Below are 18267 nucleotides of genomic sequence, written 5' to 3'. Positions count from 1 at the left end.
TGAAAGAAAACATGCCCTTAACCCCTAAAGCAGAAAAGATCTAAAGCCTGTAGTATTGCTGTTATGAAAAATTTCTATATGTTTCTTCATGAAAGGACAAAATCCTACTTATCATGGAAGAGTATATTACTACAAGGAGAGAACCAATAAATGTTTATTGCCTTGGGAAATGAATGAATGAGGGAATGACTTGTTCAGCAAATTTAACTCAAGAGTTTTTAGGATAGATGAATTAAATAATTTTTCCTCTTATGAATTTTAGCTCCTGGAGCAATAATTTTAGACATTTAGAGTGAATTTTAGAAATAATTTTTGAGACCATATATTTTATTTGCATACAAAAATAGAATTACATGTTATGAATATTTTTAAGAAAACATGAATATATAGTTTGAGATGCTTAGCTTACATGCATCTTCAGGATATTACATTATATTTGTCATCATGATTGATACTTTTAAGTGGCTTATTATAAACTAAATCACCTTTACAAAAGAGCAACATAAAAAGATTCTTGAAATACTAGAAGTCACAAGCAGAAGACTCTTGTTAGGTTTGGGGAACTTATATAGGACTAATAATATATGAAAAATGAATGTGCGCCAGAAGAGCAAGACGCTGCCTGTTTAGTAGTGGCAAAACTCTTCTGGTTTACAGGGCTGCCATTAGAAAACTCAGTGACCACATCATGAGGGGTTCCTTGGGCTTGGCAGGTTTCTCACTCCGCGGAGGCCGCCCCACCATACGTTGCAGTGTTGTTTCCTAAGGCAATTAGGAATCACATCCACCCACATGGGATTTTATCCCTCACTTCTCTTTTGCATACTTGTAGCTGGCTCCATACTTGGAGCAACCCTAAATAAGTCCAAGTTACTACTCATGACTGTAGATTGAGGAATCTGGATAACAGGTTTGAACCCACAGAAGGCCAAGCTCCAAACCTGCATGTATTGTTAACTGAGCTAATGGAAAGCTTAAACTGATACCTAGTTATTCTGAGTGCTCAATTTAAAGATCCATTCTTCAGATGTTACATTCTATGGTTTTGAAAAAACTACTGTTTATGCCTGAATTTACAGCACCTCTTTTCATGACCTGATACTCACTTACTTATTGAGCCATCATGTGGCAGTTAAGCGGGTGATAATCAGGTCACCAAGAAAGCAATTTCCACTTGGTTCAAGAGTCTCATGTTACAGTAAATCAACCGTGGGAGCCAGCATGTTCAAATTCTATAAAATTATCACTTGAATATTTACTGTCATTCAGGTTTAGAACAAATACCTATTTAACAGTTAAAGTCCCTTACCTTTCTTCTTTTTAATTTCTAATTTTCCACTTATTATTGCTATTTAGTCACAGAAATTATACCTTCCCCTGGCAAGTGCCCATAGCCCATATCAAAGTTAGATTATTACTGAAAATAGGTAAGAGCAAAGAACCATTTTCTTTGCCATTTTCATTCCAAAAGTTCTTTTCATTCTCTGTGTACCTGCAGAAACTACTAACCTCTGATATTTGCTTCTGCAGGTTCTTTGTGTTTATTCTTGAACTTAAGCTAATGAACTGAGTTTTCTTAATTGCATTAATAAACTTACTTAAAATCAAAGTCACTAACAATCAAAGGAATGCAAATTAAAGTAGCATTAGGATATTATCATTTGCTTCTCAGAGCAGAAGTATTAATTTTTAAATGATAACGCTCAATGCTGATAAGGTTACCTTTAGATAATCACTCCCATGCACAATTTATAGTAGTAAATTTAACACTCTTGAAAAGTCTTAAAATATTGCCACCTTTTGATCCAATAATCTGAATTCTAGAACACCATAAGAAAATAAGTATGCATGTAGGCAAAGATTTTTAAAAAGAAAATATACTGTTACTGGAGACCAAAATTTTTATCTAGATAAATGTTCACAACATGGAAATAATTAAACAAATTATGGTATGTACAAATGGCAGCATATATCTCATGCAGTAAAGACTGCAGTCAAAAATAATGAAATTTTCATCATACTATGTTATATAAAAAAGTTTAATTTCAATTTACTTTTAAAGGCTACTCTGCACATAAATACAAAGTAACTCAAGGAGAATGAGTCTATACAAAAAAACGAAGAATTAATATTGCACATATAACCAATTTCTACACAACTCATTGCATGACCAGTCATGTCTTCCTATAAATCAGGTAAGAGTAAGAAAGGTACTTTCACTAGACACAGAACTTTAGGCACGATGAAGACATCCATGAGAGAAAATCAACACTGTTCTTATGCTTCAGGAGCAAGATATTAATGAAGAACTCTAGGGTTCACAAAATGCATCAGAATATTTATTAGGTAATATATAAATACATCATACAAATGAATCATTATAAGTATCTAAAGTGTTCTTTCATCTTCACTTTGACTGTTCTGACCTTTGGACCTGGATATGGTGTCTGCCATCTTTGAGCATTTCTGTAATTCATATAACTTGACATAGATATGAATGGAGAGGGATTGTGGAGATGTAAACCATGTGACAAGTGTTTCATGGGGAAAATTCCATGTCATTCTCCATCCCCCTAAAATCCCTTAGTAGAGATTAATAAATTGTACAGAAAAAGCCCTGACTTTAGGATAGGAAGACCCGAGTCTACCTCCCAGGTGTGTTGCTCAATGTTTCTTACGTGACCTTACTACACTTGTCTCTCTAAAGCATAAGTGACAGAACTGATGACATGGGGTTTGCTGAGCAGTAAATCAGAGAAAACAAGCAAATGATCTAGGTGTAATGCTGACCCAGAATAAACACTTTGTAAGTTTACCTGAAATCAGATTCAAAGAGTAGACTGGATAGGAATTCAACAGGAGTGGACAGGTCAAGAACTTCACTGTATCTGACATATTTTGAATACATTTTAAAGTTTTTCACCTTCAGTTTGGTACATGGTTTTGCTTTGTCTTTGGGGGGGAAAAAAAAACCCTTGCTTTAAAAGCCTATCATTCATTTTTGGTCTCCACTTACACATGTTACTTCTCTGTGCATGCATTAGGGTTTTATGGTTTTTGGTTTTTGTTTGTTTAGTTTTTTAAAGTCAAATAATGATCTACTAACATAGAGTGAAGTACATCACAATAATTTCTCAATGACTTTTAAAGAGAAAAAGAAGAGTAAGAGAAAACTCACTGTTTTCACTGAGTATCAGGAATATAGCAGATTTTAACTTGGAACTAAATATATATAGTCTCACTGTTTAACAGTCTGGGGGAAAAAGAATTCATAATAGAGTTTTTCAATAACAAAATTGTTAGAATAATCCAATAAATGTATGGAAATGGCACCCCCATAGCATTTACCAACATGTCAATTATGAATTATGAATCATAGTCTAGTGACAAATAATTTTTTTAAGTCTATTGTACCTTTATAGAATTTTTCCAAAGGAAGATATTTACAATGCCATGAGATGAATTAACTGCTCTAATTTGTCTATGACAAACAAAGAGATTTGTGTCAAAAAGAATTTATCGTCTTGTCTAAACAGCTTAAACTCATTAATTACCAAGTATATTTTACAGCATTGAGCAGGTATATTCTAGGGTGCACCTAGGACTGAGGCAGTGGTTCTCAAAGAGGGGCAACTTTTCTCTGAAGGGATGGGAATGTCTGGAGACATTTTTCGGTTGTTACATTTGGTGCTACTGATGTGTCATAGGTAGAGACCAGAGATGCTGCCAAATATCCTTCAATCCGTAGGACAGTCCCTGTGTTAGTCAGCTCATCGTGGATGTAACCGAACACCTGAGAAAGACAATCGAGAAGAAGAAATGGTTTATTTGCTCACAGTTTCAGAGGGTTCAGTATATGGTCATTTTGCCCCCTATTTTTAGGCCTGTGGTAAGGCAGAAACTATCATGGTGGAAAGATGTGGCAGCGGAGGGGCTGGGGATTTAGCTCAGTGGCACAGCGCCTGCCTAGCAAGCACGAGGTCATGAGTTCAATTTCTGGTACTGGAAGAAAAACAAATAAACAAACAAAAAAGAAACATGTGGCAAGGGAAAGCTGCTCAGCTCAGGACAGCCAGGAAGCTGAGAGGGAGGGAATGGAGCCAGAAAGGAAGAAGCCAGGGGCCAAAACTGCACCATTCAAAGCCACACCCCCAGTGAATGACCTGCCTCACCCAATTAAATCTCACCACTTCATAAGCCCATTCAGCTAATGAACTCCTTGATGGATTAGACTACTTAGCAGCCTCACAATCCACTCACCTCTCTAGGAGTCTCTTAAACAAATCAAACTGACAATAGACTGCCCATCACAGTTCCCAAATTATGTATCTCAAACAATGATCATTGGGTCTAAGATTAGAAACATTGACCTACTGCAAGAAGAAGTGTAGAGAGATCTGTAACATGTATCCATGTGTTACATCCATATGTGAATATCAAGGCAAGGTGCCACAAATAGCTTAGGAATTTGGTGGATGAACATTTGCAGTGGATAATTAGTGAGTACAAAGAATTTTCTCCATAACTGAATTGGTTCATTATTTTCCTCCTTGTATCTTTCTTTGGTGTACTCTGTACTGTATCCTTTTTATTTCATTTTGTCTCTTACCTCTCCCCACATCTCCCTTCCATCAACTTCCTCATGTTAATTTTCTTTTGTTTTCTAGAACCTACCTTAATCCTCTAAGATCAAACTGTTAAAACATTCTTCCCTATGAAACGGAGGGAAGCACAGAACTAAGCATTGCTTGTCACAGACATACAGAGAAGAGTGGCAGGTTTCTTCCTCCAACATTTAGAGAGCCAACAGCCATTTTAATATTTTGGTTATCTCTTCTTGTACTACTATTGTGAGAAAATTTAGGATGTTGTTTAGCTTTTTATTAGTATATGTTTGCAATACATAATAATTATATTCATCTTTGGCAACTGGCACATATAGAAAGATTTGTCTTTCAATGAGCAGAATCTTACGGGTTTTTTAAACCACATTTCACATACACACACCAAAAAAAAAAAAAAACTTATAAAGGAGTACCAACCTGAACAAATGGGTGTGGGTGGCAAATCCTTTAGTGTGAAATTCTCTGTGAGTTGATAAAAATGTTAAAGCAATCCATTTTCTCTACTCATCCTGTTCTGCTGGCTGAGGAGAGGGGACAAGGAAGAACTACTCTTAGCACACTGAAAAGGTTAGGGTACATAGGCTCAGGTTTTCACACAGATCTCATTTAACTCTGGATGAGGATGTGACAGGTTTTGCAATGATACCTATCAACCCTCACCAATTAACACAATATAGTGAATTTGACCAGAATCAGACAGATGCTAGATCTACATAAATGTAATATGCTGGGAAGCCAGAAAAGCATTAAGAAGGGCTTGCCAAACAAAAATACATCTTTATTTTATGTGCTCACATTTTTCCCTTCAGTCACTGAATATTACTATATGCCAGACATGAGCAAAGTAATTCGGATCGCATGCCTAGGTTATTTTTTTCTCTACACATTTTAGAGACTTTTAAACAAGCCACATAGCAGAAGAAAGACATTTGGAGCAACTTGGAATTGCTTGTCATGTGTAGGTATAATCTGAATTTAATGATCTGCATGATTAGGAGGGAATGACACACTCATCAGAAAGCCAGTGGAAATGTTTCAGGCTGGTAAATATTTTAAAGCCAACAGACTTCTTTAAGTTACCTACTATGATAAGTGTATTTTCCTTCCATTGTGGAATGGCTCTGAATTGTATGCATTCACAGGTCACTTTCTGTTTTTCTAGTACAGTTAGTCCTGAATGGTAACTTTTTTTTCAGTGTTTGGTATTTATTGATCACAGATACTGTGCTGAAAATGGCTTAAAATACAAACCAAGATGCAAGTGTTGAGGGACCTGTTAGTGCCTCTGACGAATTTGTACATACTAGTCATTCCAGGTGTCTAGGATTTCTGTAGTTCACTGCCTAGCAAGCAGGGCTAAATCTGAATACCTATTTATGAAAACAACCATCAAAAAAACCAGTAAGTACTGGAGCATCACGCATTGTATTTTTCTCACTGTTCCACTCAAACTCACAAATGTTATCAAGTCAGAGTTCTCACTAGATGACAAAGTTCTACCCATCTGTTCAGAGAATTGTAGAAAACTATTAAAGGATTTATCACATATGTAATCTCTTTCATTTAATATCGCAAATCCTGAAAACAGTCACTATTTGAAAATATATATCAAAATGACAATGTGAATGTGAGGGAATCACAAATTTCAGGCAAATTTCAGAAACTCAAGAAAATGCAATATGAAAGTTTGGGTTTTTTATCTTTGCTGTGTAACTTTTGTCATATTCTACAAATTGCCTCCAGACAGCTAATCAAGAGTTCAAAGCAGCTTTTGCAACCTTAGACTTTCTGTGGCTGAGAGAATCTTGAATAACAAATACGTACAGATGATAATGCTCCACACACAATGTTTTAGATTAGACTTTGTAAGATAGAGTGCTGAGAGATTGAACTATGCGCTCCAGGGGTGGTTCAAAGGAGATTGGAGTGGTCAACTCCTTGGTCAGTCATTTCTAGTCATGATTAGCTCTAACTATTGAGTGCAATGTACTTTAATATCCCCCCTCTCTCTCCCTGTCTCTCTTTCTCTTTCTCTCTCTCTCTCTCTCTCTTTCTCTCTCTCTCTCTCTCTCTCTCTCTCTCTCTCTCTCTCTCTCGTGTGTGTGTGTGTGTGTGTGTGTGTATGTGTGTGTGTGTGTGCATGCATGCATGTTCTGTAAAGAAAATTTGATATTGTTGTTTGCAACAATCAACTCTGGAAATCATGCTGTAAGAAAGCCCTTTGTGTACGGCTGATTAAAATTGTACGAACTCACTGACAAAAAGCAGCAGCTATTAGGATGGCATCTATACACAGCTATGTATTGCAAGCTCTTCCAAGTGGTAGTTGGTTCTAACAACAGCATAATACCTGTAAAGCTTCTAGGGACTATCTCATCTTTCTCTTGGTACATCTTGACATACTCTTACAGGTGTACACTTTGTTGTTAAAGCTCTATTCATTGACTAAATTACTGTACTTTAGAAGCACAGTTATCTTCTCAAATTGTTCCCTGACACTACCAAGATGATACTTTTCTGGAACCAGGGAAATGATTCAGGTTAAAGTTTCAACTTTGTTTAGTTCTGCAGATGTTATTGTATCTGGCAGGCAGCCGGACTCAGTGTATGAGGTGTTACTCTGTAGTCATTGATATAACACGGCAAGAGAGACCAGAAAAGGGCTTTTCAGAGTTATCTATGAAAGCTGTGACTATGTATGTGAATCAGAGGGCTGAAGACCAAATGGGAAGAAAGTTCTTTCACATAAAAGAAAAATTTCAAAGTTGAAGATCTCCAACAGAGTACAGCTTTTCATGACTTTCACTAATACCAGGACTGGCCCAATAATTGGTGGTGCCGTATAATGGAAAGAAGCATCCTGCAGCTTCTGGGTAAGCCTGGGTATTCCATAGTACTTTGGCTTTCTAGAAGTTGAATATGATCCCAGAGAATTGTTGTTTTGCAATTTATTTTGCAAAATATGTCCAGAAAGAATTAAGGAATCATATCTTGGTAAATTAGATATGAGAATGAAGTACTAACAACATGCTATGGCATAGCTGAATAACAAAAACATTCTGTCTTCTCAACGAAACCAGACACAGAAGGCCATGTACTGTAGGATTCCAGTTATATGCAATATGTGGAGTAGGTGCCGTAAAAACAGAAAGCCAGTTGGTGCTTTCTAGGGGCTGGAGGGAAGAAAGAATGTGAGTGACTGCTTCATGGGTTCATGGTTTTCTTTAAGGATGGTGGTGATGTTTTGGAAGTCAATAGAGGTAGTAGTTGCACAACATTGTGAATGTACTAAATGCCACTAACTTGTTCACTTTCAATTTTGTCTACTATGGATTTCACCTCAATTTAAAAAAAAAAATAAAATACAGGAGAAATGCATTATTAAGGAGGACTCAGAGTCCACCTAAACCCAGTACAGAGCTGGTGAAGGACACCTCTCAGAATAATTAAAGTTACTCAGCAAAAAGATTTAATTAGTAAATAAACACAAGTTTGTCAGTCTTCTGTAACAAATCAATGAACTATCAATTGGCCCTATTAAGAAATTTTAGTATTTTTGGTACTCATAGTTCTGTAACAATATTAAAATTAGGGGTGAAGAAAGCAAATGATTGTGTGACCATTTCTGAAATCAAGCAAAGAATGATATTTAAAAGAATATTTTAGATGATGACTCTTTCTAGAAGAGTAGTATCCATTCTTCCCTGCAAAATCTAATGGATTTCTTTACAAGCTCTTTCCCAAAGTTAGAGCTTCATATCCTATTTCTATTGTAAGTTAAATGTTGCCCAAATGGGTACAATGCTCATGCAATAGGGTGCACGCCATTCTTCTGAAAGTTATGTCTGGATATAAAGATTCAAGAGCCACAGAGGAAGAAGACACAAAGCACCTGAAAAATAGAAAGGATCTTGGTTCAAACTCAGGTAGCCCCCTTCTCCGTTCAGGTAGCAAATGGAAGATGGTTGGCTTCCCTCTCCCTAGTCTGGAGCCATTGAGATGGGGGTAGGGGTTGGATGCCTCTTTTCTTTGGCTATAACATGGAGAGGCCAGAGGTAAGAGATCAGAAGTTAGGGCTCTGACAGAGTTGAAATGTGAAACTAGAATACTTAAGTCACATTCTAAATTGAAAAGGCAGGGGCCAGCGTGGAACACACTAAAGGAAAATCCACAGCAAAGCAGATGAATTAAAGCAACCTCAGAGTTCTGAGGAGAAAGGTGAGGCCCCTGGTGACCTTTTTTTTATTTTTACTTTTTTTAGTACATGTTTACAGCACATAATGATCCTATTCACTGTAGAAGATAGTACGTGTCCATAGCGCATTGCATTCCCTTCTCCCCCAACCCCTTTTCATTTTTCCAGCATACGTCCATTTAGATGTAAGACTTTATAATGTTCATTATCATATATACAGCTTGATAACCAGACCAATAGGCTGAAGAACATGTACAGCACATAAGACGACAGTACTAAGTCAAGGTACTCCTTTAGATACGTTGTCCACACTGGATTACAATGTCTTTTTACTTTCTCTTCTGTCTATTATCTTTTATTTTATACTGTTGAGTTTTTCATATGATAGGAAACCATACGATGTTTCAGTTTGTGTGTCTGAGTTTTACTGAGCATCGATGCATGGGTTTGGTGGGTACGCAGGGCTGTGACGCCGAGCAGGAGAGACATGGAGAGACACCGGTAAAGAGGCCCGCAGGCAAGACCGGCATCTCCAAGCGTACGTCAGGGAACGTCCGCATCTGACCAACAGAGCAAGGCTGAGTTTTCCTGTTTGTTCATTTGTTTCTGTTACTGTTTCCACACTGGGTGGTGTCAAACCCACATTCTCAGTCCCAGTGCTACGGAAACGTTCCACCACTGACCTCCGCCTTCAGCCTCAGGCCACGACTCTTAATATTCTGCGTAAATATTTCACAGACTCCTGTGATCTAAATCCCACAAACATCTTTTTGAAACAAAACCTACTTCGGATTTTTCAATAAAACAAAAGAGCTTGTTCATCCAGATAAAGTTTTTATATTTATCTTGGTCATTTCATGAGTAAAACAAGTAATTATATGTACTTTCTATCTCCTGGCAGGAGACAGCACAGCAAGCATGTTAAGATTCTCATCCATGCATAGAAGGGTATATGAATATTTTTCTAAACATAATTTCTAGAAACATGGAATGGTTTCTGAAGCCTTCCTAAATATATATGTACAATTATGTTCCCTCTCGGTCTCGTTATAAGCTATTCATATTTATAAAGTCATGAAATTATTTTACTACTAAAAGTAAAGAAAAAGTAATAAGAATATGGCAAAGAAATGCACCTTTTAGTTTGAATACTAGGTACAGCTTCTGACTGTATGATTTATTTGATGACAGGAACCCTTCCCGAATGCATGAGCAGAGAATCTGGTGGGATGTTTAATTTATGGTGGTTTGGCAGAGAACAGGAAAGCGAGCTGTCTGCTGCAGATTCTGTATTCACGGGAGAGTAAGGTAGACAATTTTAAGTTTACCACTTCTACCTTCTGTGAGCCCCCAAGTTCATACCAACCAAGCGAACTTTGAAAGGAAAGCAAAAGTGATTAGGAAGAGTACAGAGGGTATAAAAAAGGAATGCCTCTTTCAGTGGGATTTCATCATTGAACCCAGAAGTACACAGAAGGGAAAAACTGCCAAATGTCTGTGATCCACCAGGGGATGTTTTTCTACTTATCGTCATGTCAGTTGCAACTGATGATGGTGAAAGAGAAGATGGTAAAAGCCGAGAGTCCATGCAATTATTATTTCCTTGAGCCGAGTGAGGTGTAAGATCCATTACTTTCTCTTTCCACCTCCGCCTAATGCCTGACTCTGAGTCACTTTGTGCTGCCTCCCTCAGCCCAGTGGGAGTTATAATTTTAAATCTGAAGGGGTAGAAAAGGTATTCATTTTCCACACATTTCCTTACCCTGAAGCTAGTTGAGAATGTATGTGCTTATCCACAACAGAGCTGATGTCTTTGAGAGTAAATTGTAAGAAGGCCGAGATGACTTCTCAGCAGTGACCCTGTCCATATTGGCTCTGCAGTGAGAGGGAGAAGGGGAAGGGTAGAAGTCAAAGAGCCCCTGTGCCCCTCTAGCAAATCTTGGTTTCAAATGCCAAGTCCTGCAGTGGGGTGAAATAGGATTCAATAAAGTTGCTGTGGTCATTAACATCCTCTGTCTTGAGGACAACACCCATCTCATTAGATTTAAAAGCAGTTTTTCCAGGCCAGTAACCTCTTGCAGAAACCAGGGTTGGTGTCTGCATGCAGCAGAAAGGAACGTTATCTTTTGCAACAGCCACGGGGGCAGAGTCTGGAGAGGAACCAGCAGTGGGCTGTAAATGGGGATGAACTAGATGACACTGAGGGCTCTGAAGCTAGGACACAAGAGCTGTAACTACCAGAAAACAGACTCTGCAGTCTTCTTGGCATGTTTGGCCACTGAAGACCTTGTCCACAGGCTGTTTTTTTAGAGGGCATCTGACTCCTTGTCATTGTTTCAAGGCAGTAGTATAAGTATTCACAGAGGTTAAAAAAAAAATAATAGAGATGTCCAGGTGCCCTCTTTCGTTAACAGTAACACTGGTAATTAGGATGGTATTTTTAGATAGTGTTCCAGCACTACAATGGCTCCATAAAATGATCATGCCCCTTGAGCTAAGCATTCTCACCTTGGGGAATTATCTAAAGAAAATAGCAGTTAAACCTACTTGTACAAAGATGTTTATAGCCACCTTATTTGCAACAGCACATAGCTGGAAACAACCCAAATGCTCAACAATTAAGGAGTGATTAAGCGAACTTTGGAACTTTAATATGGTAATAAAGTCTGTGGCAGTGAAAATGATGAATATCTGAACTATGTAAATACTTAAAAAGCCTGTGTAAAACAATGCTGCATTAAAAAGGAAAGCACACAGTAGTCAGAGCACAATACAAAAATAGGCACTTGATTATTGCAATGTCAGTATTATTCTTACCAATCATAAGAACAGAAAAAGCCATAGTCTAATACAGATTGTATATCCCTTATCTGAAATGCTTCGGACAGAAGTGTTTCACATTTCTTTGGATTTTGGAATATTTGACATACCTAATAAGATATCTTGGGGTTGGAATTCAAGTATAAACACAAATTCATTTTATGTTTCATTCAGACTTTACACACATGGCCTGAAGGTATTCTTATGCAATATTTTTATTGTGCCTGTGTTTTAACTGTGACCCAATCACATGAGGTCAGGTGTGGAATTGTCCACTTGGAACCTCATACTAACCCTCAAAAGTTTTCAGATTTTAGAACACTTTGGATTTCAGATTTTTTTATTAGGAATGCTCAATCTGCATATAGTTAGCACTCAGAGTGAATGAGATTTTGTATTTTTAGGAATTTAAGGTGTTGTTTGCAAATCTACTATAAAGCTATTTTGGAATATTATATAGTCTTTAAAAATATTATCATTACTGAGGTGTGGGACACAAAGGAAGCATCCATAACCATTAGTCTACCAGCTCATTTGCTGTTTACTTCTGACCCATCTCATGAGGTCAATATGGAGACGTCAACGCTTTAAAACAATATGTAATTGGCCTTACCTAGTAGTGAAGCACTAACTTTGCCTTCAGTAAGATTCACACTTGAATCAAGATATAAAAAATTAAGGTCAAAAATTCAATAGAGAAATAGTCAAGCAGAAGGAAATTCAGAGCCGAAGCCTATCTGAGAAGAAGGTCAGAGGGAAAATCCATGAGGTGTTTACTCCTTCTTTTACACCCCAATTCCTGACACTAAACCATAGAATTGACTGACAAACCAATCTGAAAGGGGCTTTCTGTAGTCAGCTCTTTGGGGTCAGTTTTTAGTCTGCACAATCACTTTTCATATTTCAAAATATGGTGACACAGCTACTCCTTGGACAGGATCCACCTTTGGTGTTCTAGAAAGGGTCTGCATACCACGCTAACGTGCTGTCGTAGCAAAGAGGCTGTGTAAATTCTCAAATCCAGAGAACAGTTTAATTTTCAGTGATGGACACCATGAGGCACCGGCCTTTGTCATAGTATTAGCAATATTTTGTTTCCTATTGCTGAAATAATTCACATAGCTAATTGCAACAGAATACACCAAGTCCTTAAATGCCATGCTTCACTGAACAGTCACCATTAGTGTTGGAGTATAGAATTATTTATGCAGGGTTTTCTTAAGAATGCAGTGATCAAACTCCAGCATGACTGTTATTTGGAACTTTTCCTTTGGGAGTGGCATTCACTCCCTCCTTCACTGTTCATGAAGTCGAAGGAAGGAAGGTAAAACCCCTCTCTGAAGATTGACAAAGCTTTGTTCACTCTTGGAGCTTTTCTAGAACTGCTTTTCCAATTTCATATCAGTAAGCTCTTAACAGCTGTTCAAATCAGCAAGAATCATTGGTTCATGGGTGCTACAGTGAAAGCAATTTCCACTGTTCATTTCCAGTCATTCCCACTAGTCAGCTTTTCTGAATCACTATAGCTATTAAATCAACATGGTTACAAATGGCAGGTCTGCCCCTTTGAATTTGGATCAGTTTTGAAATTACAAACGATCTCTCGAATCTAGGTCTTTCCTGGTAATGTGAAGTGGGGGAAAGAGGACCATTTTCAGAAAAATTGAGTGTTAGTTGCAACCCTGGGTAGGTTTTGTTACACAGATTCTCTAAATCCTCACCTGTTACACGAGAATAATAGCATCACTTGCCTCACTGTGATGAGGGTCAAATTAAATATGGGAAATAGTAATTCAGCTCCACAGCCTAATTTGATTCTCTTTAACAGAATGATGCTGTGTTAGCTAATGTGTTCATTTCCTACATTGCCTGTTTTCTTATTACCCTTGTTAAGAACTTAATAATGTGACTCCAGGTTACTGCCAGAAAAGTCTTCCACTTTTGATCGTTCTTCTATGATATAGTATGTATTTCAGTAAATTAAATGGTACTTTGAAGTTAAATGACAGGCATTAGCAAATAAAAGTATCTTCATTCCATTGCCAGTATACAGTAAAGACTGGCATTTAGGCACATGGAATACAGTGGTAAAATAACAAGTGTGTACTGTTTCTGTTATATCTCTCTTGATGGTGTGAAAGTATCTCCTAGTATTTCTTTTTTGAAACCTTTTTGTCTTTTTTTTTTGATACCGGGAATTGAACTCAGGTCCTTGAGCTTGTTAGGCAGGCGCTTGTGCCACTGAGCTATATCCCCAGCCCTTTTTGTCTATTTTCTTAGCAACCATGACTTACCTACAATCCAGGCAAGTAGTTAAAGGAAGCAAGGAGTGGTTCTCAAACTTCACTTCAATTGGAAACACTGAGGACCTTGTGTGCATAAGCCCCTCCCCAGCCGCAGAGATTCTGATGCAATTGATTTGGTATAGATCGTAAGCATCTCGTTTGTTTGTTTGTTTGCTTCTTTTAAGAACCCGAGTGTGCAGTCATGACCAAGGATCATTGCTTTACATTTTGATTAAATAGAAGCAGGAAGTCTTTGAGCCATGATTACAGCCTGGGCAGTCCATATTTTGACCAGCTGGAAGACCATCTATAGCCATGATACCTAAATTCAGCTTTGAACATGTAATGTGATATATTAGAGAAAGCACAGGCTCTGGAGCCAGTGTGAAATGAAATCTGGACTCGCTCCATTCAAGCTATGTTGCCATGAGTGAGTGATCTGACCTCACTGTCCCCATCTGCCACATAGAGAAAAGAGCACATATAGGAGTGTGGCAGTGTTTATATCAGGAAGTATATGTACTAGCAGGCCTTCAAAAGTGGTAGTTTTATTGGTGATTACTAACCTTAGGAAATAATGCCAGCTAAATCAAATGAAAACTCTGATTCAATGGCATCTGTTTGTATTTCTCTTGAAATAACAAGGGATTAACCAGGACTTTTTCTTATTGTCTTAAGTTTCTGCTAAAGCCTCAAAGCTGATGCATTGTGCACCATCATGTTTTAAAAAGAAGTTCTTCCCCACCAACGCAAGACACTGCAGAGGGCAGCATGATTCTGTGACTTCTTCCCCGCCACCCACTTCAGGGCAGGGAAAGTTGCTAAATGGTGCTGAACTAGAGCCACTGTTAAAAGAACTTTTACTAACAGGACGTTTTAGAGGACAGAGCAGGCTTAGCCCAAAGAGCAGGAGCTGAGCAGTCAGCTGGGGAGTGCTTCACGTGTTTCAGCAACAAGTAGTGTGTAGGAGATCTGGGGATGTGTGAGGGGGTAGCAGGCAGAGACCAGAAGTAAAACATCAACCTACCCCGGCCAAGGAGCCAGCATTTGGGTATCTGTCTTCACCAGGAAAATACCAATTCCAGATTGCTGTAGCCAAGTTCAGGTGTGACTGTGCAGTCTGCCTTACACCCCTCACTTCCTTCCGAGCCCTGGTTGAGGGCAGGCAGCACATGGATGGAGCAGCGGGAGAGGAAAGCGGTAGAAGTGAAATAAAAGCCCTGGTCCCACCCTGGTCTAACTGCTGACTGGATCTGAGCTTGGAGACAGAGCTTCTCTAAATTGGATGAGAAGTTGAAGCTTTGATTTAGATGACACTTGACTTTTCAATATCTTGAAAAATGAGACTTCTAATGCCACAAAGTGACCTGAAGAATCTATGAGGTGAACCCAAGATAATGGCCAAGAGAAAGGAAGGAAGAACTTACAGCACAGAGTCAATACCAAGTGACATGAGAAAGACGAATTACTTTTTATGCCTGCGCTTGACCAAGACCAGCTCTTACCATATTCCCACGTCTGTTTCCCAAGGGCCCAATGTTCACTTGCCTCTTCCAGAGTCCGAGTGCAGAGATGACTTGAAATGGCATCAAAACTCTTCTGACGCAGATCACTCCAGACCTGCAGGAGCTCCCTTAATTTCTTTCCAGCTAAAGACTTTCCTGACATTTTAAAAAATTGGTTCCAGCCATTAGCACTCATGTCACATAACTTATTTAATTCTTATTCAATTTGATGCATCAGGAGGCAGGGCGCTGTATCACTCATCTTTCCCGCAGCCTCTGCAGAAAGCTATCACCATGTCTATGTGACTTTATTGCATAACCCATTTTTCCTCATGGTGGCCCTAAACCCCTGAAATAAGAGGGGTGTAGAGAAAATTAGGAGCACAGGCGTGGAAATCAGATGACTTTAGGTCACTACCTCTGATACTAACCATACCATATTATTATGCTTCTTAACTTCTCTGGTCTTGGTTTTATTGCCAACAAAAGGGCATTATATCTGCTGTATAGGGCTGTTTTAAAGGATAAATTAAGTAGTATAAATAAAGCCTTCAGCACAATGTCTGATCAAAGTCTAATGATTGTATTAGCTTTCTGATTGCTGATATACAGTACCCAACATCCACAAGTTAAAAGAAAGACTTACTTGGCTCATAGCTTCAGAGGACTCAGTCCATTGTTGGCTGATTTCAAGGCAGAAGTATCATGGCCAAAGAGCATAGCAGAGCAAAGATGCTTAGTTCATGGTGGCTGGGAAGCAGATGAGAGGAGCAGTGCCAGAGAGGGAGGGTTATGGGCCTCTATGACCTACCCAGAGACACTCAATTGTGTGCTTTACTAATCCTCTGTGCAGCTCCCAAGCCAAACAAGTTGATCATCTACTATACCCATCACCATTATCACGATGATCACAAAGGTAGCCATTACTATTGAAAGAATATTGCTAAAGCAATGCACCATATTTATTATTAGGTCATGAGTGTTATTATCCCACCACAAAAAAGAAGATATTTTCCTTTGGCATATAATGGGGAAGAGGACTTCTATGGTAGTTTCCTCCAGAGTTTTCCAGCCCTCTCTGCTTCTTTTCTATAGTCCCTCCTCCCACAAAGCTCTCAGCTACATCATGTTTCAACAGTCACTTTATGCTTAGTGAATACAGGTTGGAAATTATAAGTACAAGTCCCTTAGATCAATGTCATCAAATCTGTGCAGATCCAAACAGAAGGGTGGATGTGGGATAGCCCCTCTTCCTCTGTTCTCTACTTTTGTATTTTCTACAATCACCATCATATTAACATGGTTACGTAACACAGCAATGGACCATGGTGTCAAACTCCTCTGAGGGAGAGCAATAGCCAAAAGACACCTGTGCAATACACACAGATCCATTAGCCATATATTTCATCAGATTATGCCCTAGTAGACCAATAAAACTCCAGAAATTAGCCCTCTAGTGCTGTCACCTTGATCCACACTCAGTTTCTAGTCTTGTTACCCCAAACTCAGGTTTCTCTACCTCACTTTTTACATAGCTATGAAGAAATTTTCCACCACTGTGAGGTTTAGTATCTTTTCCTTAAGGTTGATTTTCAGAAGGCTGAATTGTTCAATCTAGAATCACATTTCACTGGGGCTCAACTAGAACAAGCAGAGTGGGTCATGATATTTTATATCCTTGAGGCAGAGAAGGCAGGGCAGGCATTCTGACCTGGTTCCACCAGAGCTCTACCTGTGTAGCAAGGTAGTGACCATCCTTGCCCATTAGGAGTCTCTGACAGACTTGCCACCATCTCCGCTTCACCCATCTCCAACACACAACCATGTAAATCTCAGAGGCAAGATTCTGAGACATTTAGAGGAAGAAAACATTTCTCTCACTTCAAGATAAAAGACCCCACTTTCTCACCACTCCCTAGAAGGCGATCAGGTCCACATTCCTGTGCAAAGCCTAGTTACCCCCTCCTATCAACCTTTTCTTACTTTTCCTGTCTAATTGCAGCATTCTTTGTTCCAACAAAGACTTTTAAGAATAGCAATTTTTCTTTTACTGACTGTTCCCTCTGCTATGAAGCACCCAGTCAAAGCTTTGAAATTAGTTTGTATTGACTTAATTAAATCCTTAAAGAAGGTATCTCCCTTTTTTCCTAGTTATAGTAAAACACTATTTTCATCTACTTGCCCTTTTAGGTAGACGTGGTATAAATTCAAAGATCTCTACTTCTGATTTTTATTTGCTGGAACTACGTCAAGAGATGAATACAAATTACCGTTTATTCACCAGATACTTACATTGCATTTCCTATGTTCCAGGCAGTGTTCTAAGTATTTTGAAAACACAAGCACACTTAATATTCATAACAGCCTCACACTGACAGGCATTATGACCATCTCTACCTAGACATGAGGACACTAAAGTAGAGAGAGGTTAAGTAACCTGATCAAAGTCACAAAGCTAGTGAAAGGTAAGAATCATATCTGGACAGCCCTGCTCTGGATACCATATTTTAACTAATAGACCATCCTAGCTGGTTTATCATACAAACTGTTTTCTCATTTGCTATCTTGTATAAAAAAAATTACTAATGTAGATATTTTTGCCATCATTTTTAGATGCACAAAGAAAGTAATCTTTTAATGGCTAAATGGCTTTCCAAGTCATAATCTGACAGATCTCAAATGCAGCACAACACTTCTAAGTCTGAAATTTAGGGTGGAGCATGATGGCACACACTTGTAATCACTTGGGAGGCTGAGGAAGGAGGAGCTCCATGAATTCGAGGTGAGATTAGGCTACATAAGCAAGTTGAAGGCCAACCTGAACTACACAGGGAAAC

General features: G+C 38.5%; 1 protein-coding gene across 2 annotated transcripts in view; it reads left to right on the top strand.

The window, feature by feature from the left end:
* B3galt1 (UDP-Gal:betaGlcNAc beta 1,3-galactosyltransferase, polypeptide 1) overlaps positions 1-18267 on the top strand; it is a 555141-nt gene that overhangs the window by 476697 nt on the left and 60177 nt on the right. The window lies entirely within an intron of this gene.

This window comes from Chinchilla lanigera, unplaced genomic scaffold (assembly GCF_000276665.1).
Source record: "Chinchilla lanigera isolate Chin_1 unplaced genomic scaffold, ChiLan1.0 scaffold00048, whole genome shotgun sequence".
In the NCBI taxonomy this organism is placed as follows: domain Eukaryota; kingdom Metazoa; phylum Chordata; class Mammalia; order Rodentia; family Chinchillidae; genus Chinchilla; species Chinchilla lanigera.
Note: the sequence above shows the minus strand (reverse complement) of the source record. Positions and strands in the feature narration are given on the sequence as shown.